The sequence below is a fragment of the Tamandua tetradactyla genome, chromosome 12 (genome assembly GCF_023851605.1).
Source record: "Tamandua tetradactyla isolate mTamTet1 chromosome 12, mTamTet1.pri, whole genome shotgun sequence".
Lineage (NCBI taxonomy): Eukaryota > Metazoa > Chordata > Mammalia > Pilosa > Myrmecophagidae > Tamandua > Tamandua tetradactyla.
Genome location: NC_135338.1, coordinates 99,945,348 through 99,970,323, shown reverse-complemented (window position 1 = coordinate 99,970,323; position 24,976 = coordinate 99,945,348). Strand labels below are relative to the sequence as shown.

The 24,976-nt window shown below is 54.4% G+C and overlaps 1 protein-coding gene across 5 annotated transcripts in view; it reads left to right on the top strand.

Moving 5' to 3' along the window:
- Nucleotides 1-24,976, top strand: part of HOMER2 (homer scaffold protein 2) — an 84,851-nt gene that overhangs the window by 22,836 nt on the left and 37,039 nt on the right. The window contains exon 1 of one of the 5 annotated variants that reach the window (XM_077124318.1): nucleotides 4,856-5,762. The exons of 2 other annotated variants lie outside the window; for them this stretch is intronic. The gene's annotated coding sequence lies outside the window, so the exon portion shown is untranslated. Of the gene's footprint in view, nucleotides 1-4,855; nucleotides 5,763-8,151; nucleotides 8,521-13,942; nucleotides 14,030-24,976 lie in introns of those variants that run through there. 2 more of the 5 variants (XM_077124319.1, XM_077124320.1) reach the window with 2 other exon arrangements.

The window sequence follows — 24,976 nt, the reverse complement described above, 5'->3', positions numbered from 1 at the left end:
GCAGGGGCAGCGGGTAGGTCCCCTGGGACCTGCTGGGTCTCGGTTAGGGCAGGAAGGTGGCCAGGGCTGGTGGTACATGCTGATTTCAGGAAAGATCTGGGAGCACAGACAGGAGGGAAGCTGGGTCAGATTTGGAGATGTGTAGAGCGAGGGGAACCTGAGAGCCTGAGAGTGGACGGTGACTAAGAGGGGTGGTCTGTGCCCGAGGCCCGTGGATATGGGAAGGGCCGGGTCTGGGATGCGTGGCTGACGGTGAGCGAGTGTAGAGAGACTTGGGGTGTCGAGTGGGTGGTGAGCCCTGCTGTGAGTCAGCTTCGGGAGTGTGGTTGCCTGAGCCCCACTTGGAACTTTGAAGCCCCTCGTGGAAGTGTGGAATCTCCAACGAAGGGGGCTGGGGCCTGCTGTGTGGGCAGGGGCCCCCCTTGGCTCTGGGTGCTGCGCAACCAGATGGCATGAGCAGGGCGGGAGGAGTGGGCATGTGTCCTGCGAGGGTGGTTAGAAAGAAGGGGTCTGTGAATACTGCTCCCTGAAACTTGTCCTAGCACTGTACCTGAGTATGCACTTCTGGGAGGGGGGTCCCTCATTTTCATCAGCTTGTAAGAGGGTTCCTTGACCCCAAAGAGATTTAAAGGCACTTGTTTAAAGGACTTGGTACTGCTTAGCCTGGAGAAGGGAGAACTTGGGCCACGAGGTAGGGTGGGGGACTAGACAGCCATTTCCGTGTAGGTGACCTGCTGCTGCTTGGGTGGGACCTGGTTTCTGTGGAGCTGGTGGGAGTCAGGTAGAGGGAGGGGCTGCTGGGCGCCGGGTGGGGCTCTGTGTGGCACACCTATCACAGGTGGGGTATGCTCAGGGTGGACGGGGCCTGTGGTGCTGGCAAAGCTTTGTCCAGAGCTGCTTTCTGAGGGTAGACAGCTTTGGGCATTGCCAGGTTCTCCCCGTCCTCAGGGAGACAGCTCCCTAGGGAGTTGAGGAGACTCTGCAGGTCTAAGGTACCTGCCCACCTTTCTGGAGACAGCAAATTAAATATCATCTTGGGGAGAGCAATTAGGCCAGAGCAGTACGGCAAGAAAAAGAGTTAAAAGGCAGCTACATTGGAAAGGAAGGACTAAAACTAACTCTATTTACAGATTTTGTGTATAGAAAACTCAAAAGAATTCACAATAAAATTATTAGAGCGATAAATGAGCTCAGCAAGGTGGCAAGGTACAAGATCAACAAGCAAAAAAAAAAAAATAGTTCCTATAACACTAGCAATGAACAGTTTGAACAGGAAATTAAGAAAAAAATTCCATGTACAATAGCATCTGAAAGAATAAGGTATCTAGTAGTAAATTTCAGCAAGGATACAAAACCCTTGAATGCTAAAAACTGCAAAACATTGCTGAAAGAAATTAAAGGAGAACTAAATAAATAGCAAGACATTCCATGTTCATGGATTGGAAGAGGTAATACTGTTAATATGACAATATTACCCAAAGCAATATATAAATCCAGTGCAATCCCTATCAAAATTCCAGTAGCTTTTTTTTTGCAAAAATGGAAAAAGCAATTCTCAAATTCATATGGAGCTGCAAGGGGCCTCAAATAGCCAAAAAGAAGAATGAGTTATCTTACAAAACAACAGTAATCGAGAGAGTGTGGTGTTGGCACAAAGGTAGACAAGCAGATCTGAGAACAGAACTGGAAGTCCAGAGATGGACTTTGATGCCTACGGCCAGTTGCTGTTTTGTCGTGGGTGTTTTGTGCACGAACGGGGAAAGTGCAGTGCGTCCAGCAATGTTGGAGCGAGTGAAAATCCACGTGTGGAGGAGTGAAGTTAGACCCCTACCTCACACCGCATCTGAAGGTCAACTCGAAATGGATCGAGGACCTAAATGCAGGAGCTAAAACTTAGAAGGTAGCATAGGAGCCAATCTTTGTGGTCTGGGATTGATGATGGATTCTTAGATATGACACTGGAAGCACAAACAACAAGAGAAAGAATAGATACATTTGAGTTCATCAAAATTTAAAACTTTTGTGCATTGAAAGAAGATATCAAGAAAGTGAGAACACAACCTACAGGAAGTTAGAAAATAGTTTTAAACCACATACCAAAGAAGGGCTTGATGCCCAGAATATAAAGAGAACTTTTACAGTGAAACAAAAAGACAACCCAGTTCAAAAGTGGACAAAGAAAGAAGATCCCTGAATGGCTAGTAAATGCATGGAGAGATGCCCAGCACCACCAGCCATTAAGGAAATGCACATCAAAACCACACGAGGGGCGCCCAAGTGGTTCATTAGTAGAATGCTCGCCTTCCATGTGGGAGACCTGGGTTCGATTCCCGGACCATGCACCCAAAAACAAACAAAGCATGAGGTCCCCTCATGCCTGCAAGGATGGCTATTAAAAAAAATAACAGGAAGTAAGTGCTGGAGAGTTTGGGGAGAAATCGGAGCCTGGCACTGGCTGGTGGGAAGGTACAGTGGTGCAGCTGCTGTGGAAATGTGATGGTTCCTCAGAAAGTTCGATGTAGGCTGACAGTGTGACCTGGCAACCCCACTTCTAGGTATACACCCCAGAACGGTGAAAGCGGGCTTGCACATGGATGCTTGTACACCCATGTTTGTGCTGCATTATCCACAATGGCCAAAAGGCAGGAACGACCCAAGCAGGGTCTGCTGAACGAACGGAAATGCGCAGGATGGAATTCGGTCCTGCCTTGGGGAAGGATGGCGAGGTGGGCAGCTGCTCCTGCTCCATGGTACGCAGTGAAGTCAGCTGGGCCCTGAGGACAAAACCTGTGTTTCTCTTAGAAGAAATGACCAGAAATAGCAAATTTGCAGAGATAGAAGCTTATGAGATAAGGGGATAAAGGGGGGCAAGGAGGGAAACAGCATTTCTAAAAATAAAGTGTGAAACTTCCCTCGTAGGGAGAGAGCCTTCAGCTTGTCCCTGATTGGGGACAGCGTCCATCAGCCCCTCCCCCGCGGCGACCGGGCTGAGCCCCCCCCACCTTCTTGCCCCCTGATGGCCTGCAGCTCGGGGTCTCCCTGAGGGGTGCAGTTGGCTGAGAAGCACTGAACTGGCTGCCATGCCCAGGATGGACAGTCTCTCCCCGGGGGGCTCTGCCTGCTTGTGCCCTGAAGGCTGGTGGGGGGCTGTCCCCCTCCCGAGCCCCCCCCCCCCACCAGCCGGAGCTGCTGACCCTAATGGTCGCTGCCGTGGACACATCCGCCCGCTCATCCATTCTGGCCTGGCCAAAGCTTCCTCCTTCTAGAATTTTCCCCCAGTTTTATTTTTTATTTGAAGTAGACCTGCCTCTCCAGGGCTGGATTGTTCTGGAAAACTGGAGTTTCCCTGTGAGTGAAAGCCGTATGCGCAGCCAGTCCTCGGCTTCCCCGTGTGCTGTGTATGCTCTGGGGCTTTGCCACCAAGGAACCGTGCTTTGGGCCTGAAGGAACTAAGCGGAGCACCCGGGAGTCAGCCCGGCCTGGCTGCACCGCAGGGCTTGTCCCTGCCGCAAAAACGGACACTGCTTCCGCCAGTGGAGAAATTGGCACAATCTTGGAAATGGCACGGAAAAGGCTAGAGGGTGGCATGTGAAATCGTGCCGTCTTCCCCCAGAGCCTGCACCTGCCAGCTGCTGCAGTGGCCTGGGAGCGCCGGGCACAGCTTACTGTCCCCTGCGCGGCCACGTGACTGCTCCTGCACAATGACTTGGCCTCGGACCACAGCTCTGTCCTTCCGGTGCAGGACTGGCCATGGTTCTTGTATGTACTTGGTGGAAATTTCTGGAGAATACATGCAGCCAGGGGAAGGCTACTTCAATTTTTTTCAGACTCTTCCCTTCGGGAACGAGGGCAGCACAAAGATCTTGTGGCTATCCCCTGGCTGTCAGCTCCGTCCACTATCACACAGGCACCTTCTCTCTGAGGACACCGACGGTGAGCTGGTCACATGCAGTCCCGTGTCGCTGCCAGTGTGGCGTCTTACTTGGTTGTAGAAGAGAGAGTTTGCCAGAGAGGATGGAACTAGTAGTTATTGATTACCATTTGCTTGATTTCAGTTAAGTTCCATGGTGTGATGAATGAGGAAACGGGAGCTCAGAGAGGTTAAGTTACTTGCTTAAGATCACACAGCAAGGACACAAAGCGGGACCAGTGATTATATATATTGCCTAACTCTCTGAGGCAAAACACTGTAAGAATTTTATGATTCTGTGAGAAAAGCAAACTTTGTTTCAAAAGTACAACTTGAGGTCCTTTAAAAGCAAAAGCAGAGACATGCCTCTAGGAAAGTTCTGCTAGCACATCTTTCAAAGGGCAGAGGTTAAAAGCAGGGATTTACTCTGATGTTGTGAACGCATAGCTGTTACCCAACTGTCTGAATTTTCTGCCAATATCTTTCCTTCCCAACCTGTTGAGCCATTCCTTTTTCCTCCCTCTCTCATCCGCTATACCCCAGTTTCTCCGTGGTCCTTTTGCATGGTTTCAGTGGAGGCTGTCAGAATGGTGTAACTTCAGACTTGCTAAACGGTCTGTTGCAATCATATCTCCTAAGACCTTGAATATTCAGACCACATAATTGACATCAGCATCTCGAATGAGTAAGCCTGTTCGGCGGGCTCCCCATCTGGTAAGTTACATCGAGATTAATCTGAGGCAGAGGCAGTCTTGCAGTCTCTGCCAGGCCTGCGTCCCTCACCTCTGTGGCCGCAGGTCGGGTCTGCCGCGTGGCCGCCAGTCCCTGCTGTGTTGTGGCCCACGGTGTTTGTCTTGGAGACGGACACACGTGCCATGGATGGGGGCGTGGGTAGGGGGTTCCTGGGGGGGGGGCTTCCCAACCACAGGGCACCGTGTCTCCACCGAAGTTAGCCTGAATCTGCAGTAGTGAAATTTGGTTCTTTCTGTGCACCTTAGGAAAATTGATTGGTTTATGATGTGCCCTTTTTCCTGGAACAAAGCTCTTACCGCTAATGGCTAAATTAACCTCGTGAATCGTGCGTGCTGCCTGGCGCGGAAGCCCCAGCCTGGAAGTGTGGTCTTAGGTCTAGACATGGGTCTGGTTAAGAGTTTTCTTCCTGGAAGAAGTTCATGGTTGAAGTCTTCAAGGTAATTTGCTGTGTTTTTAAAGTGAGCATTTTCAGGTAGCCTCTGGAACTGTTCTTGGGAGCAGGAAAAATCAGTTTCCCTCATATCCACGGGAGCAGATTCCTTTTTACCTGGTGGAGGCAGACACCACCTGCTGCTGTCTGCTGAGACGTATGTGCTAAGAGCTTCCAATATTTGGGGCTTAGTTTGTCAGAATAAACTGCTTTAGATTACCTGAGCTAAGGTGGCCGCGCATGGGGGCAGAGCTGCATCCAAGCAGCTGAGGGAGACGCGCCCTTCACACACAGGAGATTTAGCCCAGGAAAGCGCTCTTTACCTTATGACTTTGGTCCTCACTCGCTCATTTAGTGTTTACTGAGTGCTTCCGGGGGGACTGAGGTCGGCTCTGTCCCTGTCCTTACAGAGCTTACGGTACAGCAGGGGAGCATGAGTACTAAACAGTCGCAGAAATAATTATTTGATTATGATTAATTCATTCAGCAAATATTTATTGAGTATCTGGTTTGGTACCTGCTGGTAAAGGGGTGAGCAAGTCACCAGACAATCCTGTTTGCATGGGGCTCGCGTTCCAGTGAGGGAGCCATGTAATAATCACAACCCTAACACACGAGGAAGCTTGTGCAAGGTTCGAGGAAGACAGGTGCTGCGGGAAGCAGCGTCAGGTAGAGCTGGTTTGGGAGGCGGGGGGAGGGGGTGTGGGTGTCGTTTCGGAGAGGGGGTGCATGGAGTGAAAATACGCCATTGGCAATGGCGGGTTCTGGCTGGGAGTTGGAGGAGCCGAGAGGGGTCATTTGTGTGTTTATTGAAATCATTGAGAATCAAGATAAGGCAGGACAGGGGAGGGGCCATGAGCCTGGAGCTAAGACCCCTGAGAAGATGGGGGGGGTGACGCGGGGTTGGCAGGTGATGGCATCGTGGCATCGGGGGGTAGGTGGGTGCTGGAGCCTGATGCCGGGAAGCCCATGGCTGAGGAATTAGAGGGAGGAGGGAAGGGCGTTGTCTGGGAGGTGAGGCAGGAGCCTCCTGGCTTGTGAAAAGAGCACCTGTGGGTGCTGTGAGGGTGGACGCTGGGGTAGCTGACCTGGCCGCTTCCCTGAGGAGGGGACATTGGAGAGGACCAGGTGGGCACATGTGGTCCGGAGCGGGTCTGGGGCAGGGTGGCCTCTGCGCCCCACAGCCGGGAGGAGCTTGTCTCCTGGCTGGAGGGAGGGGGCAGGAGGTGAGGACAAGGGGCTGGGGAGAACAGGGGCCGCCAAATATGCGCCTGGTGGCCGAGGAGGAAGAGGCTGCTAGGGTGTCTGAGGCCCTGGGGACACCTGGGCGGCCGAGGGCGATTCTGTGGCCATCCAGGAGGCCTCGAGGCAGCTGCTCCCCGTCTTACCGGCCGTGGCCGGGCATCAGGGTCTGAGAGGGCCCGAGAAGCACTTTCATGGGCAGGAACCGGGAGGCTTTGGGAACCCAGGGCGGGGTGTGTTCTCGGGGAGGGGTCCCCAGGAAGGGCAGTGGCAGTGCTGATGGTGAGCAGGGCTTGGGTCTCTGGGTCATTTCTCAGTTCCTGTGATGACCCCTGGTCAAGGAGGGGTCAGGTGACCCTCTTTGCCAGACAGCAGCCTGGCGCCCCCAGGACTTCTGCTGAGCGCAGCTGTGTAGGAAAAGGCAAGGGCCGAGGTGGCCTGGGGACGAGGGTCGGTGGAATGGACAACACTGGCCGCATGCACAAAGGAGCAAGACCAGGAGAGGATGAAGCATCAAGTGGAGCTTTGGTGGCCTGATGACCTTTACCTGGTGGCTGTGTGTGGCCTTGGCCCGGGGACTTCATCTCTCTTCCTTTTCCTTTTCTCTTTTCCTCGGTTTAAATGAAGACACAGATGCTGGTTTCTCAAGGTTGTGGGGGGTTTTAGGTGAGAAAACGTGGGCCTGGGATGAGCAGGCTCCCTAGGTGGGGGCTGGACCCTGGGGCTGCAGGAGGAGCCCAGAGCAGGCGGAGGGAAAGGGTCCCGGGGCTGCCTGCAGGGGCGCGGGGCCGCCGAGGTTGGCGAGGAAGGGACGGGCCGTGGCAACAAAAGGCCCTTCCCCTGTGGGCAGGGGTCCCCAGTGCTCCCCCTAGCCCCCTCCCCGGCCAGTGCATGGGCCTGAGCACTGCAGAGCCGCAGCCGCCCCTATTTCTGCCTCCACAAGCTGATTTTTAACCTTGCGCCTTTGCCCGCAGGGATGGATCGTGCAGGCCTGAGTTTCGAGGAGGGCAGGTGCCCTAATTGCAATCCCAGGTGTCCAGAGGGAGGGAGGCGGGTTCCCCCACACAGAAGAGGGAAGGCCACGAGGTGATGTGAGCAGAGAGAGGGACCCGGGGGTGCTGGGATGCCGGCTCGCGAGGCGGGGGGACGCAGCTGTGAAAGCTGAAAGGGCCAGGAAAGGAAAGCGCCTTCATGCTGCCAGGGGACTGGGGCCTGCCGGCACCCCGGGGTCCACCCAGCGAAACTGACTTTTCACTCCTGGCCACCGGCCCCGTGTTGGGACGGGCCACTCAGCTGCAGTGTGATTGCGGACTGTGGGGACAGCCCCGGAAGGGAGGCGCCCTTTAACCTCGGTGCTGGGCGCTTTTCCGTCACGTGGCCCTTGACGTTGGAACTGTGCACAAAGACACAGGCTTCCAGCCTCCGCTTGGCTCTGCGGGGACGATGTTTGTGCTGTCCTCACATGCCCTCTTTTTTTGAATGATTGCACAGGGCGTCATTGTGCTCATTCATTGACTTAATTCTTCCCGGAGCGGACGTCCCAGCGGACTTCTGGTTGACCTGTGGTGAATGGTGCTGGGACCTGAGGTCCTTTTGATCCCTGCAGCCTGCTTGTTAGAAGACAGGCAGAGCCAGCTCGCCGCACCCCAGCGCGGGACGGTGCCCCAAGGGCCTGCCGGGGTTTCCCCGCAGACGGATCCCTCCCAAGCGGACGTGGGTGTGGGCAGCGGGGTGGGCGCCCTGCCCTGGTCTTAGGCTGCCAGGTTGGGGTGGGGGGCAGACATGCGCCCCCCAGGCTGGGGCCCCCAGGGAGACCTGCGTGCCAAGGACAGAAGCCACAAGCAGAGCCAGGCATGGCGCGTCTCCCAGTGGTGTTTCCTAATCAGTGGCCAAGGCGCGTGGACAAGCAGGCGATGCCCCAAGGTTCAGGCAGCTCCCCCTTCACCGGATACCTCCACCCACCACCTGGCACCTTAGTGCAAATTAGCCAGTCCTGCTTTTCTCTCAGTTTCCTGCCAGGCAGCGACAGAACAAACGAGCAGCTCTTTCACCAGCACCCTGAGGCCCTTGGAGGATGGGGCGGGGGAGTGGGCAGAGGCCGCCCTGCCCCAGCAGGTGCTGGCTGAGACGCCCGTTTCTACCCTGGTGCCACAGCTGGTGGGCAGTTGCCGAGATGGGCGCACAGGTAGAGGCGTGGGGTGGGGCTGGGGGGCTGCCTGAAGCAGGCGCCCGTTGGGCCTCTTCCCGCGGACGTGGCTCCTGGGCCGGGGAATCGGGCCTGTGGCAGGCTGGGGTCCACCAGGACCACAGTACAGCGCAGCCTCCCTGGCCCAGTGCGGACATAGTCCAGCCCAGCGTGGGGACGAGGCCATGTCCCACAGCTCGTGGGCTGTGTCCCAGTGACATCACGCCTCCTGGGCGGCACCTGCCTGCCCTGAGGGTCCTGCCGGACACCCCGGCCCTGACAGCCGAGCTGGGCCTGTCCTGCCCTCGGGGTGGGGCTTCCGCACATGGAGCTCCTGCCAAGGCACTCGTGGGTGGGTGTGCTGGGAGGGGCCGGGCCAGCTGCATCCTCCAGGGCCCTGGTCCAGCATCTGTCCAGCCGGAGACCAGGGGAGCCCTGCGACGGGACGCCACACCTGTCCTTTTGGTCCAGGTGGGCTGGTTCCACTTTTGCCCTTGACACTGTGGAAAATGCTGAGAAGGGGGTTTGCCTTGCTGGGCACAATCTGGCATTACAGCGAGGCTGCTTCATTTAATTTAGCGGTCACTTTTGGCCCTCGTGCCTGGTCCTCCAGCAAGGAAGGGGCTGGTAGAGAGGCATCGCTGCCGTGTCAGCAGAAACTCTCCATGACTCGGGGGCAGCCAACGTGTTTTTATTCGGTAGATTTTCTTTCCTTAAGACAGACGGTGCTTCAACAGCGGAATGTGGGGCTCTAAACACGTGGCTTCTCTGTCCGCGTGGCACATGCCCTGCCCTGCTCGCACCGCTGTGCATCGGCTGTGGGGTGGGGTGTGTGTCCTGGGTGGGTGACAGGGCAGGTGCCCGCATGCGGCCCCCAGGGCAGCCGCGGGGGAGGTCCCAGGGTGGGTGATACAACCTATCTGGGGAAACGCGCAGGTCAGGGCCCCTCCTGCCCTCCCTGGACCCCTGGCCCCCCCCCGGCGGTCCCGGGCTGGAGCTGCAGCCCCTGTCCCCGCTCCGCTCTGCGCTGGTGCCCCTGTGGACTCTTCCCCTCAGGACGGGCCTCCCGGCTCCACCGTGGCCACCGCTTAGCTTGGTTGGTTCCACGTGGTCAGCTCGCAGGCGGGGTCTGGAGTTTACCCTTTTTGGCCACATCATCGGCCAAGCCATTTCATTGTCTGCCCAAGACAAGATGCTGTGGGGACGTTGTCCCGCCTTCTGGTTGCTCGCACTGGTAACCAATGTGCCTTCTTCATTGTTGGCTGGAATCATTGTGTCTATTCTTTCCCCCCCTATATTTAAGAAAGTTATTTTAATCCTTCCTGGAGGAATACAGATTTGAATGAAGTACATTCACTCCATAAATACCTTCCCAGCCAAGCCTTCCCTGCTGCAGCGACCGGCTGTGCTGGGGAGCAGGTGCAGCCCCCCACTGCCAGCTCGCCCGGCTGTCAGCTTCTTGCCAAAAGCTGGGCATGCTCAGGGGCTGCGGAGACAGGGTGGACGGATTAACCAGGACCCGAAAAGGCCCGCGGTGACCTGTGAAGCCTTAACCTTCCAAGTCCTTGGGCACCTTCGTATCCAACAGTGGGATCCGGCACAGGGTGGGGGACCCCCTGGGGGGTGGGGGCCAGCGGTGCACGTGTGCCAGCCTGTCCGGAGTCACCTGCTGCTCCCAAAGTGGGCACGGTTTCACAGGTGTCCGGGTACTTTTCATAGATCTTAGACCACCCTCTTCCTTCCCTTCTGTGGCCGGGGGCGCTGCTTTGTCGTGGACTGGCCTGCAGCTGTCTCTTCTCAGGAGATGGTGCAGCAGGCTCAGCTGGGCTCCCCAGCCCCCCACCCGTGCCCCTTCAAGTGGTGGGGGGTTGTGCGGAAGATGGAGGCATGTCTACACCTGCCAGGTTTTCCAGGTAATGGTGACAAGTGACTTTCCCTTGCTTCTTGCAAAGCTGGCTGCTGAGGCAGTGGCCCAGGTGTCTGTCCTTTCCTTCCGTAGCACTGCCCAGTGCCTGGCTGCTCTTTTTAGTTTGCCTTCTAGGGGTCTGCTGGAAATCTGGAAGCAAGGTCGACCCTAAAACTCCTGTGGGCTTTGGTGATGGAATGAACTGTCGCCGAGCTCAGTAGCAGGAGAGGCCAAGGCAGGGGCTGCTTTTAACTCGTCAGCTGCAGGCACAAGAGGACGCAGACACGTATGTCCCCGTCCCTGCTGGTACACATGTCAGTCACAGAGCTGTGCATGGGACGAAATGCCAGATGGCTGAGAGGCAGGGGCCAAGGTCACCGCACGGCGTCATGGGCTAGAGGAGGCGGGCACAGTGCACAGTTCACAATAACTCGGATTCGCTTGTCTAGAGAGAAGGTGGCTCAGGTATAAGTGCCTCTCCCAGAAGTCCCGCAGATCAGGAGTAGACCTCAGAAGCCGACAGCCCCCTTCCCAAACATCGCTCAGAACTAGGAAACAACGCTCTCTTTTCTCAGTCTAAGGGCTCTCATTAGGGTCCTTTTTCTATAAGTGCTTTATCCATTCCATTTAGTCTGTTTTGATTATTGGATGGAAGGAAACAACCATTTTCTATAAAAACCATTGCCAGTGGGTAACCGCCATCTGTGTTTTCTCCCTTTTGCATTGTCTATCCAAGATAGTTTGTTTCTTTTCTTCTTATTTACGTGCAGAGACTCTCACTGGCTGAGTGCAGAGCACGGGTAATCCCAGTCTCCTGGTCCCTCCCCTCCCCCTTTCCCCCTCCCCCTTTTCCCCTCCCCCTTTCCCCCTCCCCTCCGCCCCCCCTTCCCTCCCCAGCCGGAGGAGGTGCAGGCTTTCAGGTGCCAGGTGGGAAACTTAGATAAGCCTTTGTACATTTCTCGCAGGCATAGCCCATTTTCCTCCATGAAAACTGAGAAGCTCCCTTAGGTGACCTGCTCTCTACGCAGCTTTTACCCCACATGGGGCCGAGCACGAGCTGCTTGAGGGCCTGCCCTGCACAAACCTCCTGTCGCAGTGACACCTGAGGTTCTTCTCGCCACGTGGGGGACCAGGTGGGGCTCCAGGTGACCTGCTGGGCGCCAGCCTTGCCCCCCTCCAGCGTACCTGCAGCTCCTGACCAGCCGCGTGCTGAGGGGCGTCTGCAGCATGCGTGACCTCTACGCGCCTCGCCACCGAAACCACACTCGCAGGGCTTCGTGCCTAGGTGCCTGCATGGGGGCATGAGGTTTGGAAGAAGAGAGGCTGTCGCACGCAGCGCTGTGCTGTGGCTGCTGCGTGGCCCTGGCCGGGGGGACAGGGGACGGCTGCGGGCGCAGCTGGCAGGGGGCCCGGACCCAGTTGTACTTCTGGTCCCAGTGCAGGTGGGTGTGTGTCTGGGGCCCAGGAACTGCGGTCCATGGAGCATCAGCCCAGCTGTAGCTTGTGAAGTGCAGAAGTTGGTTTTCCCGTCCTGGGGCCAAGCCACTAAATTCTCTCTTCCCGGGTCCTGGCTTTGAGCACAAACGTCATCCAGTTGCGTTCATTTTCCTCAGCTGTCGCGACGCTGAGCCCCAGGGCGCCCCGAGGGCCATGCCCCAGGTATGGGGGCTGCCTTGGCCGCCCAGTCTGCTGCTCCGGGGACTCGCCGGGGATTGGGGGCCACCCACGGTGGCCGGCCCAGTACAGGCTGCTTTGGGGGGAGCCTCTCAGCCCTCCATGGGGTGTCGGCCACAGAAGGTGGGGTCCGTGGGGCGGGCAGCAAAGGAGAGTCCCGGTCACGCGCAGGGCTGCGACTGTCAGCAGGTTGCTGGATGCGCCTCGCCTGAGTGGCATTGTCAGCGCAGTGAAGGTGGCACCCAGGGAGGGCTGACGCGACCACAGAGCTGCCTCCTTGGCACTCAGGAGACGCCACTTTCCTGGGGGAAGTGGTTCCGGGGAGGCGTGCTATGTGAGGCAGAGGGCGGGTGCCCCCGACGTGCACCCCCAAGCCCCCTGCCTGCCTCCCAGGGCCCCCGAGCTCCAGCTGCTCCCAGGACCGGGGACCACGGGGCGAAGACGTTGGGCCTCCTGTGCCCGCGGGTTGGGTGTGCTGAGCACTGCCTGGTTCCCACCTGCACACTCACTGGAGGGCGGGTCCCGTGCTGAGAGCTGCAGGCAGGGGCGGCCGTGCTCCACCCCCAGCACCGATGGAGGGGGCAGACACGGGGGACGGTGGCCTGTCACCTGGGGAGAGAAGAGGCCAGGCAGGATGGTCTGGCAGTTGCCCCCTGCATGGAGTGGGGGTCTGGTTTCTTTGGGGTGGCCTGCGTGTCACCCTCAGTCCCCGGTACCTACTGGGGCCTCTTACCTGTGCCCTAGCTCCCTGGTGAGACCCTCCCGATGGGGAGCTCTTTGCAGTTACACGGGGCTTTGATCAATAAAGAACTGAGAAAATAAGTTATTGTTTCGTAACCACCTGACCCCAGAGCGCTGCAGCCTTCCGTAAACGAGGCCCGAGGGGATGCGACTAGTCAGGGAGCCCCTGGTCCCTCGCGTGGAAACCAGCGGCTACTGCGAGAAGCAGAACAGGGCCTGCGAGCACAGCGGGCTCCCTCCAGAGCCATCGGGGCCGGGAGTGTCGAGCTGGGCCTGGGCGCAGAGGGCAGCTCGGGAGGGCAGCTCGGGAGGGCAGCTTGGGGCTCCGCTTAGTGCGGCCGCAGCCACGACCTGCTTGACCATCTCTGTCTTCTGGCCGTGGAAGGTCCCTGGAAGACATGCCCCTCCCCACCAGCTGCGGGCCTGGGGGCCTCTCACACCTGAGTGCATTCCATAATCATGCCCTCACCTCCCATTGTGTGTGCACCTCCCCACACACGTAGGTGTGTGCACACCTGCACGCCCCTCCCCCCACGCATGTGTGTGCTCCCTCCACGCCCCCCACACGCAGGTGTGTGCCCCCTCCATGCCCCTCCCCCCACGTATCAGAGGGAGGGTGGTGAGTTTGCTTGTTGTGTTGGCTGGAGAGAGAGGCCACATCTGAGCAACAAAAGAGGCTCTCTTGGGGGTGACTTTTAGGTCTAATTTTAAGTAGGCTTGACCTATCCTTTGTGGGGTTAAGTTTCATATGAACAAACCCCAAGACTGGGGGCTCAGCCCGTAGCTTTGGCTGTCCACACTGCTTGTGAGAATATCAAGAATTCAACTTGGGGAAGTTGAATTTTCCCCCTTTCTCACCATTCCCCCAAGGGGACTTTGCAAATATTTTCTTACTCACTGTTCAAATCTGAGTGGTGTTTCTTAAATGAAAAGATATCATACCTTATTTGACTAATCTCCAACTGTGGGGATTATTTCCAAGTGTTTTTTTGTTTTTGTTTTTAATAAATAGCATTTCCATGACTGTCCTTTTGCCTAAGTATCTTTGCCTTTAATTATTGCCTTTGAACAGATTCCTAGAAGTGGAGCTGTTGGCCCTGGAATATGGAGTTTCAGGGTTTTAATATGTAACCGTGAGCTGTCTGGCGGAGAATTACATGAAATTCCACTCCATCAGTGGAGGAGAAGGTACAGATCTGCCCTGCCTTAGGAGACAATGATGTTTTTTTAAGTCTCTGCCAGTCTGATGCTGGAAAGGATTATTGTTTTGGCTCACAGTTCTTTTCTTTACGAATAAGGTTTAATTTTTTTATCGAGAGGTTTTGGCCACTTTTCCCCCTGGCTTCCTCCAGTCATTTTGCGCTGTGGCCCCCCTCCTTGAAACTCTGCCTCCCCCCGACGCCAGCTTTAGCCTTCTTTGCTGGTTCTCTCTCCTCCGCGTCTCTTTGCTCCATTTGTCCCTCAGACGCGCCTTTTGCAGCTCCTGGTGCTTCCCGGTCTTTGCGGGATCCCCTTCGGCAGCGCCTCCGGCGTGGCTGTGCTTGTGCTGCGACGCTGCCGCTTGGGGGGCCAGGCTGGGGGCCAGCACCCCGCGAGAAGCCTGAACCCAGAGTCCAGTGGGAGGTGTCCCGCAGAGGGACGGCAGGCAGCGAGGCCCGTTTCCCACGGTGGGCAGAGCCGGGCAGTGTCACCGGCCGTCCCTTGTCGGGGATTGACACTTGCGGGCGGTGGTGTCTGTGGCTTTGAGGAAGGCGGGCTGAGCGCCGCTGCTGTGGGGTGAAATGACAGCGGCCAGGACAGCAGGGGCAGAGATAAGGGGCAGGCTGAATCCTGCGGCCCCCTGGCCAGCAGCAGCCCGGGTTTCCATGAGAAAAACAGAGGGGTCAGCAGCTCAGGCCTCCCTGGGGTCGTCAGGGGAGTGTGGGGGCATTTTAAGAAAGGTGGGTGCACCCTCGGGGGCGGGGCTGCTGGAGACCCCCTTCTCCAGCTTGGGCAGCTCTCACTAAGCTCCCCCACCGCAGGCTGTGGGCCCCCAGTGGGTGCTGTGGGGGCAGGGGTGGGGGCTGCTGGCTGAATGATGCACAGTGCAGGGCCTGGGACCTCAGGGAGCCGTTTTCCAGAGAATAGGGGATACTCCTGTCTGTCTAAGTGGGAATCCTAGGGCCACATGGGCAGGTCAAGCCCAGGCAGCTGCACAGAGCCCAGGAGGCCCCTGCCCTTTGTCCTGGGCTGTGGTCCCAGGTCTTTGTGAGGATGAGTGGGTGGAGGCCACTCACGGGTCAGCCTGCAGAGCCTGCCCCCCGCCTCAGGACAGCTCTGTTAGAGCTCTGCTGGTCACAGGCTTAAGGGACAGATGCCTGGAGTCTAAATTCCAGCAATAGCACCTTAAAATAGCCAAATGTCCAGGTTCAGTGAAAAATTACAAAACACATAAAGAAACAGGATGTGTACCTCAGGCAGAGGAGAAGTTTAAAGCCCTAGAAACATCACTAAGGAGGCTCAGAGCTGGCGTTCCAGACCCACATGAAAAATCATGACCCTCAGTGTGTCCAGAGCTGAAGGGGAGAAAACACAGACAGAGAACGAAAGAACATGGGGAAAGGGATAGGTGAACACCAAAGTGGAAACTATAAAAAAGGAACCAAAGGAGCTGAAGTCCACAGTAACAGGAATTTAAATGCCTTAGAGGGTCCAACAGCAGATTGGGAAAAAATCAGAGACCTTGAAGATGAGAGCACTGAAACCACGCCGCCTGGGGAGCCGAAGGAAGTCGTAGTGGAGAGAGGTGGAGAGAGTACAAGGGACCTGGGGCCACCATCAAGCAAACCAGCGCACACTTCGGGGCCCCAGGGGAAGAGGACAGTGAGAAAGGGGCAGAGAGGATGTTCAAAGAAATTATGCCTGAAATTTCCCAAATTTAACGGACGTGAATATACACCTCCAAGGTACTCAGCAAACTCCAGACAGGAGAGACCCACATTGTGCCATGTTATAATCCAGCTGTCCAGTGCCAGAGATCGAGAATTCTGAAAGCCACAAGAGAGAAGCAGGGTGTCCCATACAAGGGACCCCAGTAAGATTGCACTCCAGGCAGTGGCATGATGTATTTAAAGTTCTGAAAGCAAAAACTGCCCACCAGGAATTCTGCAGCTGGAAAAACTGTCTTTCAAATATGTGAGAGATTAAGATATTCCCAGATAAACACAAGCTGAGGGACTTGATTGCCGTTGGACTGGCCCTATAAGAAATGCTAAAGGGAGTCCTGCGGGTTGAAAGGAAAGGGCCCCAGACAACTGAATGGAGCCACGTGAGGAAATAAAGCTCCCCAGCAAAGACAGTGAGGTGGACATAAATAAATGCCAGTGCTGTTGTGCTTTTGGTCTATAAGTCTACTTTTTAGTTTTTTAAACCTTTTAAAATTGTATAATATAACATATATACAAAGCAAAGAAAGTAAAAAGCAATGGTTTTCAAAGCCCTCTTCAACAAGTAGTTACAGGACAGATCACAGAGTTTGTCATGGGCTACCGTACCATGCTCTCAGGTTTTTCCTTCTGGCTGCTCCAGAACATTGGAGGTTAGGAGGGATTTTTTTTATCATCACAATCGACTTTTTTTTCTTTTTTGTGAAAAATGACATATACAAAAAAGCAACATATTTCAAAGCACATCACAGCAATTAGTTGTAGACAGATTTCAGAGTTTGGTCTGGGTTACAGTTCCACAATTTTAGGTTTTTACTCCTAGTTGCTCTAAGACGCTAGAGACTAAAGAACTGTCAGTATAATGAGTCAGCCATCATACTCATTTGTTAAACCCTCCCTTTCTGTATAACTCCATCATCACCTTTGATCTTTTTCCCACTCTTTAGTGGTATTTGGGCTGTGCCCATTCTAACTTTTTCATGTTGGAAGGGGCTGTCAGTAATAAAGGGTTGGGAGATGGAACCACTTGATGTTCTGGAGAGGCTGGGCCCTCTAGGTTTCAGGACTTATCTGGTCCAGGGACCCATCAGGAGGTTGTAGGTTTCTAGAAAGTTACCCTAGTGTGTGGAACCTTTGTGGAATCTTATGTTTATAGCCCTAGGCATTCTTTAGGATTGGCAGGAATGGTTTTGGTTGAGTTTGGGAAGTTACAATAGGTAGCAATGACTAACTGAAGCTTGTGTAAGAGTGACCTCCAGTGTAGCCTCTCGACTCTATTTGAACTCTCTCAGCCACTGAAACCTTATCTGTTACACTTCTTTTCCCCCTTTTGGTTAGGATGAAATTCTTGATCCCATGATGCCAGGGCCAGGCTCATCCCTGGGAGTCACCACCCGTGCCACCAGGAAGTCTTTCACCCTTGAATGTCATGTCCCACGTAGCAGGGGAGGGCAATGATTTCACTTGCAGAGTTGGGCTTAGAGAGAGAAGGGCCACATCTGAGCAAAACAAGAGGTCCTCCAGAAGTAACTCTTAGGCATGCTTATAGGTGGGCTAAGCTTCTCACTACCTACATAAGCTTCACAAGAGCAAGCCTCAAGATCCAGGGCTTGGCCTATTGATTTGGGTGTCCCTAAGGTTTGGTACAGTGTCAGGGGATTCCAGGACGGTAAAATTTAATAGTTCTGTATTGATTTTCCTGTCCCTCAAGTGGCTTTGACAATACTTTTTGATTATCTGCTTGATATACTCTGGGATGTGTCCAGGCATTGCATTAAGCTGTACAGGATTGAAGGACTTATTCTGGAATCCCTGGGTTTGGATTGTTTAAATGATTGTAACTCCTCTTTTACTTCCTGTAGAATCTAAAAGGCAAATGCATAAAATGTAAAGACTAATCAGTGATTTTGAACTCAATGTATAAACATGTAATTGGTGACAAGAATTCCATAAAGATGGGGGGATGGAGGGTATAGGAATGTAGTGTGTTTGTTCCATTGAAGTAAAGTTGGTGTCAAAGCAAACAAGATTGTTACAGGTTTAGGATGTTAAATTTAAGCCCTGTGATAATCATAAAGAAAATATCAGAGAAAATGCAAAGCTATAGAGACAGAAAGGGGAGTGCAGGCACCAGGAGGGGGCGGGAGCAGTGGGAAGTTCATACAAAATGAGTATCGGGTTGCTGTTTGGGGTGAGGGAAATTACTAGAAATGGATGGTGGTGAAGGTAACTCAACACAAATGTGATTAATCCCACTGGTTGGCGAGCACGGCACGGGTTAGGAGGGAGGCTTTATGTTGTGTACAGGTTTCCTCAGTTAAAAAAAAGAAAGAGAAACTAAAGGTAATGGCAAGTAAATGCAATACTGGATGGGATGTGAGAATGGAGGAGATAGGCTCAAAGGGACATTTTGGGGGCATAAGTAAAAAATAGAATATAGAATTTGAGCTTTATAACAATGTTGAATTTCTTGATAACTGTACTTAAGGGATTCCGAAGGTGAATATCCTTGTTGGTAGGAAATGTGCGTGGAGGTGCTGTGTGTTGAAGGAGCGTGCTGTATGCAGGCTGCCCTCAGATGAGCTGAAGATAGACAGACAGACGGATAGAGAGAGAGAGAGATGGCAGAGGTGAGGTGGTAAAACATTACAACTGGTGGATCTGGGTGTCTGGAGGCAGCAGTATGTTGGAGTTCTCATGGGGTTTCTATTGTTTTTGCAACTCTTCTGTGTTTGAAATTTATTTCATGATAGAAAGTGTTTTAGAAAGTGGAACAGCCGAAATGTCCATTATCTGCCATAAACAGTAACGAAGTAGCGAGCTGTGCGACAGCATGTGTGAGCCTTGCACATGTGACAAGTGAACAGAGCCGGACGCAAACAGCCACACATATTGTGTGATTCCAAGTGTAGGAAATAGCCAGAGTAGGCAAATCCATAGTGACAGAAAGTGTTTATTTGCCAGGGGTTGGAGGAGAGAATGAGTGGGGACAGCTGACTGCCTGGGGTGATGAAAACATCTGCAGCTAAATAGCGGTGGTGGTTGCACAGTTCTGTGAATGTGGTAAAAACCAACAAATTGCACATTTTAAAAGGCAAGTTGTATGCCATCTGAATGAGCATGCAATAAACAGTAATTTTAAAACATATATAAAATTCAACTGGAAGTCCTAAATTTTTATTTGCTAAATCTGGTGACTATGCCTGTCACCTGTTTTTGTAAATAAACTGCTATTGGAACACATGCAAGATATTCATCAGCCCGAGAGACCAGCCAACAGCACAGATGCCAACAGCACACGCACTCGTTCAAGGGCATCCCTCCTGCACCTTTGGTTTTGGGTTTTACACCTTCTGCAATTGCCTTGGCAAGTTACCAGCCTTTTCACACCAAGCCATTCTAATTTTAAACAAGATTATTTCCTAGGAAAACACATTTCTTCTTTCTCCCCAAACCCAATTTCAGGGAGGTGGGCTGCTGGGGCTGGGGTGTCCCTTGGGCTCCCCAGAACCTGAAGGTAAAAATGAACCACGACTCTGATTTGCCCAAACGAGTCATTTAGTGTTGCCACGTAGGGGTAAAAACAGGTCTCAAACTTCTAAAATTTTAAACTTTAAAAAAATTGTAGATTATGCAAGTATACCATTATTCTATTGAAGATTTCTTTCTAAAACTTGCTGATGATGACAGAGCGCGATGCCGGGGTTGCCTGGTGGGGGGCAGGGGTGAGGGGGTTCTCTTCCTCCAGTGGGATCCGTTGTAATTACAGGTGACAACACTTCTTCAGCAGGTTCCTGTTAAACTATAAGAAAACCATTTTACACACGTCGTCACAATGAATCCCAGCAACCCTTGCGGTGGTTGTGTGTCATTGGCCCCATCTCTCAGGGAGAAGCCACCAGCCCGAGGCATCAAGTCTCTTCTCTTGCCCGGAGACCACATCCCCCTTCCAGGTCTCGGGGCTGGTGCCTCCCTCACCCCCCCACTCCCCCCACTTTTTTTAAAATTTGGTGAAATAACATAAAATTTACCGTGTTAACTATTTTTTTTTTTTTTTTTTTTTAGACAGAGAGAAGGAAGGAAGGATAGAAGGAAGGAAGAAAGGGAAACATCTTTAAACATTTTCTTGTTTTATTGTATTTTGTTTCATGGGCTGGGGCCGGGAATCGAACCGAGGTCCTCCGGCATAGCAGGCAAGCACTTTGCCCGCTGAGCCACCGCGGCCCGCCCCCGTGTTAACTATTTTAAGAGCACAGTTCTGTGGCATTTCTTGCATTCCCAGTGCTGTGCAGCCATCGCCACCCTCTGTTTCTCATCACCCCACACTGAGCCCTGGACTCACTAAGCAGCCCCCCCACACCTCCCCAGCCCCTCATAACCTCTTTTCCCTTGAGTTTTACTGAAATATATTCACACAGCACACAAACCGTCCGAAGTGTGCAAACACTGGCTCACAGCATCATCATATAGTTGTGCACACATGATCAATTTTAGGACATTTTCATTACTCTAGAAAAGAAATTAGAATAAAAAATAAAACCCAAATCCTCCCGTACCCCTACCCTCCCCCACTTCGCTGACCCGTCATGTTGGTGTCGTGCGTTCGTTACTGTTGATGAGAGAATGTTGAAATAATCACTGTTCGCTGTGGTTGCTTCATTCCTTTGTACAGCTGAATAATTAATCTTCTGTTGTGTTTGTACCACATTTTCTTCAGCCGTTCATCTGTTGATGGCCACGTGGGTTATTTCTACCGTTCGGCTGTTGTGAGTTATGTTGCTGTGAATGCTGGTTTACAAGTATCTAGTTTTTGTCCCTGTTTTCCATGTTGGGGGTGTATACCTTAGAGTGAATTTCCTGCTTGCATGGTCATTCTGTGCTTGGCTTTCTGAGGATTTGCCCTCCCGTCTCCCACGGAAGCTGCACGATATCCCATCCCACCCACAGCGGGCGGCGAGGGCCCCAGCTGTCCAGAGCCTCAGCAGGGCCTGCTCTTTTCCGCTTCCTTTTCTTTATCACCCCCCCACCCCGCCGTGGCCCCCGTAGAAGGCAGGCAGCATGTCACACACTGCGGTGACCTCCCTGACTCTTAAAGAGGAGAGATTTTGTGGGCCAGCCCCGCCTCCTGACCGATGGAAAGAGGCCTGTCACAAACCAGCAAGCAAGCAAAACCCTGTGACACTCCTGAGACAAAGTAAAGTCAGTTAAATCTTGTCCCTGTATATTTCAGGTATCCGTCACTTGTTCTCCTTTCCTGCCTACAGCAGGCAATGCGGTGGCTCTTGCGTGGTCCCAGGGCTTTTGGGAAGAAGCCTTCAGCCAGGGGGATTCTGGAGGCTGCGGGTCCAGCCCTGTCCGGGCTCCTCTCCCTGCCCCGTCCTTGCTGCCGCCCCTGGTTGTCCCCTCCTGGGTGGCTCCAGTCCCCGCTGCAGCCAGGCTTCCCTGGGGGTCCCCATTTGCCTGTCGTCTCTTTCCAGAGTTCCCTGGGTGGGGCCCCTCTGAGCAGGACCGATGCCCTTTGTGCCGTCACCGTCCTTGCACTGCCCAGGCCGCCGGGCTTAGAGTCGTTGGGTCTTTTTTTCTCTCCCATCCCCCACCTCTCATCCTTAAAAACGACCTCCTCCCAGCTCTGCTTTTGAGCCCTCACCCCACCCTGTCTTTCCGCCTGCACTGCTCTCAGCCAGGTGCCCGGGCAGTGCCCCTGCGCGCCCCGCACTCGTCCCTCCAGTGGACGCTTCTCATTCGGCGACGCCTGTCCCCAAACACCACACTTCCTGTTAAATAGATGGAGTAGATGGAAACACTAGCGGACAATGAGAGGGAGTGGTGAGGGGTATAGAAAAAAATAGAAAAAATAGCGGGAATAAAGGCTAAAATCTATTGAGTAGATGGAAATACTAGTGGTCAACGAGAGGGAGGGAGGGGAAGGGGTGTGGGATGTGCAAGTTTTTTCCTTTTTCTTTTTATTTCTCTATCTGGAATGATGCAAATGTTCTAAAAAATGATCATGGTGATGAATATACAACTGTGATGATATTGTGAGCCAATGTTTGTATGTTAAGAATGTTCGTATTTGTAAGCTTTGTTGTTTTTTTTTGTCAGTTCTGCCATGTTTATTGAACAATAAAATCCCTACTGATAATGAAATAAATTTCTGCAAGTATAAATGTGATGCAGTTTAACAAAACCCATTGTTCTGTACCTATAAATAGATTTTCAAAATGTCATAAAGAGTGCAGTTATGAATTGTTGTATGTGGTTTTGGTTTGATAATACAGAATAAATTAAGTTAAAAAAAAACACATTTCCTAAGTGTATTTGACCGCAGACCGGCGCCCTGTTGAGGAGCGTGAGCGGGTGCTCGCGTAGGGGAGTGACCCGTGCGTCCAGGGGGACAGCAGGGCGGGGCCAGCCTGGGGGACCGCTGTCCTGCAGCAGGGGAGGGCCCAAGTGCCGCGGTAGTTACCTTCTCAGGTAGACGATACAAAGCCCTCAGCGCCTGAGACTGGGAGTTCTTCTTCCAGCCCTCGAGATAAATCCCCTCTGCTTATTACCGGGAACCACGTTGCCACATCCCACCAGGCATTGCCTGACGTCTTCCCTACTGTGACTTGGTGGCAGCGTCATTTGAAAATTACTGTGCAGATGCATCGCCACCGAGGCAGGTGCAGCTGCTTCCGATGTAGTCTGGACCCTGCTGAGCAGGGCTGGCCGAGACCCTGCGTTGTGGTCAGCAGCGCCCACCAGCTTCGCGGAAATCGTCACTTGGATGATTTTCCGTCCTTGGCTTCTGGGGTTCATTGGATGAGAATCATCAAACTCTGCGCTTTGTTTCAGACTTGTATTGTTCACTGTGGATCCGGTGGAATGAGTTTTTATGGTATAAATGCTGAGTGTGCCACACGCAGAATCAAGTCAGGAGTACATGTTGAAACCCTCAGGCAGGATACCTCCGTAAAGCTGCTGCGGTGAGGGGGGGACCACCGTGGGTGCCAAGCACAGCCGCACACCTGCGCACCTCACACCTGTGCGGCCTCACAACTGTGTGGCTCACACCTACGTGGCCTCACACCTGTGTGGCTCACACCTGCGTGGCCTCACACCTGCCTGCCTCACACCTACGTGGCCTCACACCTGTGCGTCTCACACCCGCGTGGCCTCACACCTGTGCAGCCTCACACCTGCATGCCTCACACCTGCGCGGCTCACACCTGTGCACCTCACACCTACACGCATCACTCCTGCATGCCTCACACCTGCATGCCTCACACCTGCACGCGCCACACACCTGCACGCCTCACACCTGCGCGCTTCACACCTGCACAGCCTCACACCTGCATGGCTTACACCTGTGCAGCCTCAGACCTGCGCGCCTCACACCTGTGTGCCTCACACCTGCACACACCACACACCTGCACGCCTCACACCTACACGCCTCACACCTGCGTGCCTCACACCTACGTGGCCTCACACCTGTACGGCTCACACCCGCGTGGCCTCACACCTGCACACCTCACACCTGCGCGGCCTCACACCTGCATGCGTCACACCTGCGTGGCTCACACCTGCATGCCTCACACCTGCGTGCCTCACACCTGCACGCACCACACACCTGCACGCCTCACACCTGCGCGCTTCACACCTGCACAGCCTCACACCTGCATGGCTTACACCTGTGCAGCCTCAGACCTGCGTGCCTCACACCTGCACACACCACACATCTGTGCGCCTCACACCTGCGCAAGCCGCACACCTGCACGCCTCACACCTGCACACCTCACACCTGCGTGCCTCACACCTGCGTGCCTCACATCTGCATGCATCACACACCTCCACGCCTCACAACTGCGCACCTCACACCTGGGCATACCGCACACCTACGTGGCCTCACACCTGCACGCACCACACACCTGCACACCTTACACCTGCGCGCTTCACACCCGCATGTGCCTCACACCTGCACATACTACACACCTGCACATACCACACACCTGCATGCACCACACACCTGCACGCCTCACACCTGTGCACCTCACACCTGCGCACCTCACACCTAGGCACACCACACACCTGTGTGGCCTCACACCTGCATGCAGCACACACCTGTGCACCTCACCTGCATGCACCACACACCTGTGCGCCTCACACCTGTGCACACTGCACACCTGCGTGGCCTCACACCTGCACACCACACACCTGTGCACCTCACACCTGTGCACACCGCACACCTGCATGGCCTCATACCTGCACAACACACACCGGTGCGGCCTCGGGGGCAGGAGTCCTCCATTTCCCGCAGCCTGGTTCACAGGTGGTACCTAGGGGCCCAGGTATTGCGTCATTATGTGAACAACTCTCCAAGCGATGACTGTTTTTAAATGTTATTGTGGTGACGCACATATAATGCCAAATCTCCCATTTTAGGCAGTTTTTAGGTGTGGAATCTAGTGGCGTGACAACAGTGACAGGTTGTGCTGCCATCACCACTTCCCACCACGAGCACTTGCTCCTCCACCCCACCTTCTCCTACCAGTTTTCCTAGAAATAGGTATTTGGGGTTGTGTCTTAACAGTGAATTTCCACAGAGCGAGTGGGGAGCAGGGCCGTCCCGGGGCACTGCTGTCAGACTCCGGGGGTCGTGGGTGCTTGGGGACTGACGGGCTGGTGAGCAGAGGCCGGAGGGCTGGACGTGGCCGGCCTGGCTGCCTGCTCTGGCTCCTCGGGCTGGACGGCTGGACGTGGCCGGCCTGGCTGCCCGCTCTGGCTCCTCGGGCTGGACGGCTGGACGTGGCCGGCCTGGCTGCCCGCTCTGGCTCCTCAATGTCCGTGGTGGCGTCCTCTCCTCTGTTCTCTCCTCCGGACTTTGCTGACCCCAGCTTCCGGCTTCCTCTCAGGGCCCCTTTCCTCCACCCCCACGGACTTCAGAGGGCCCCAGGCAGTGTGCGCACCTGAACATGGCATGTCCACGGCTCACCAGGGGGCTTGCATCCAGGCCGGGGGCACCCGAGCGGCTCTGGTGGGGGCCTGACTGCTCCGAGCCCGTCCCTGGGCACCCACGATCTGTTTGTCCACCCCACGCCTCAGCGAAGCTCCCGCCCCCGGGGGGAGGCAGGGGTGGCCCCCTCCCATCCCAGCGCCGCTCCCCGCAGGGCCCTGCCCCTGTGACCCGCCCACCCTTTCTCAGGGGACAGGCCCTGTCTCCAGCAGGTGG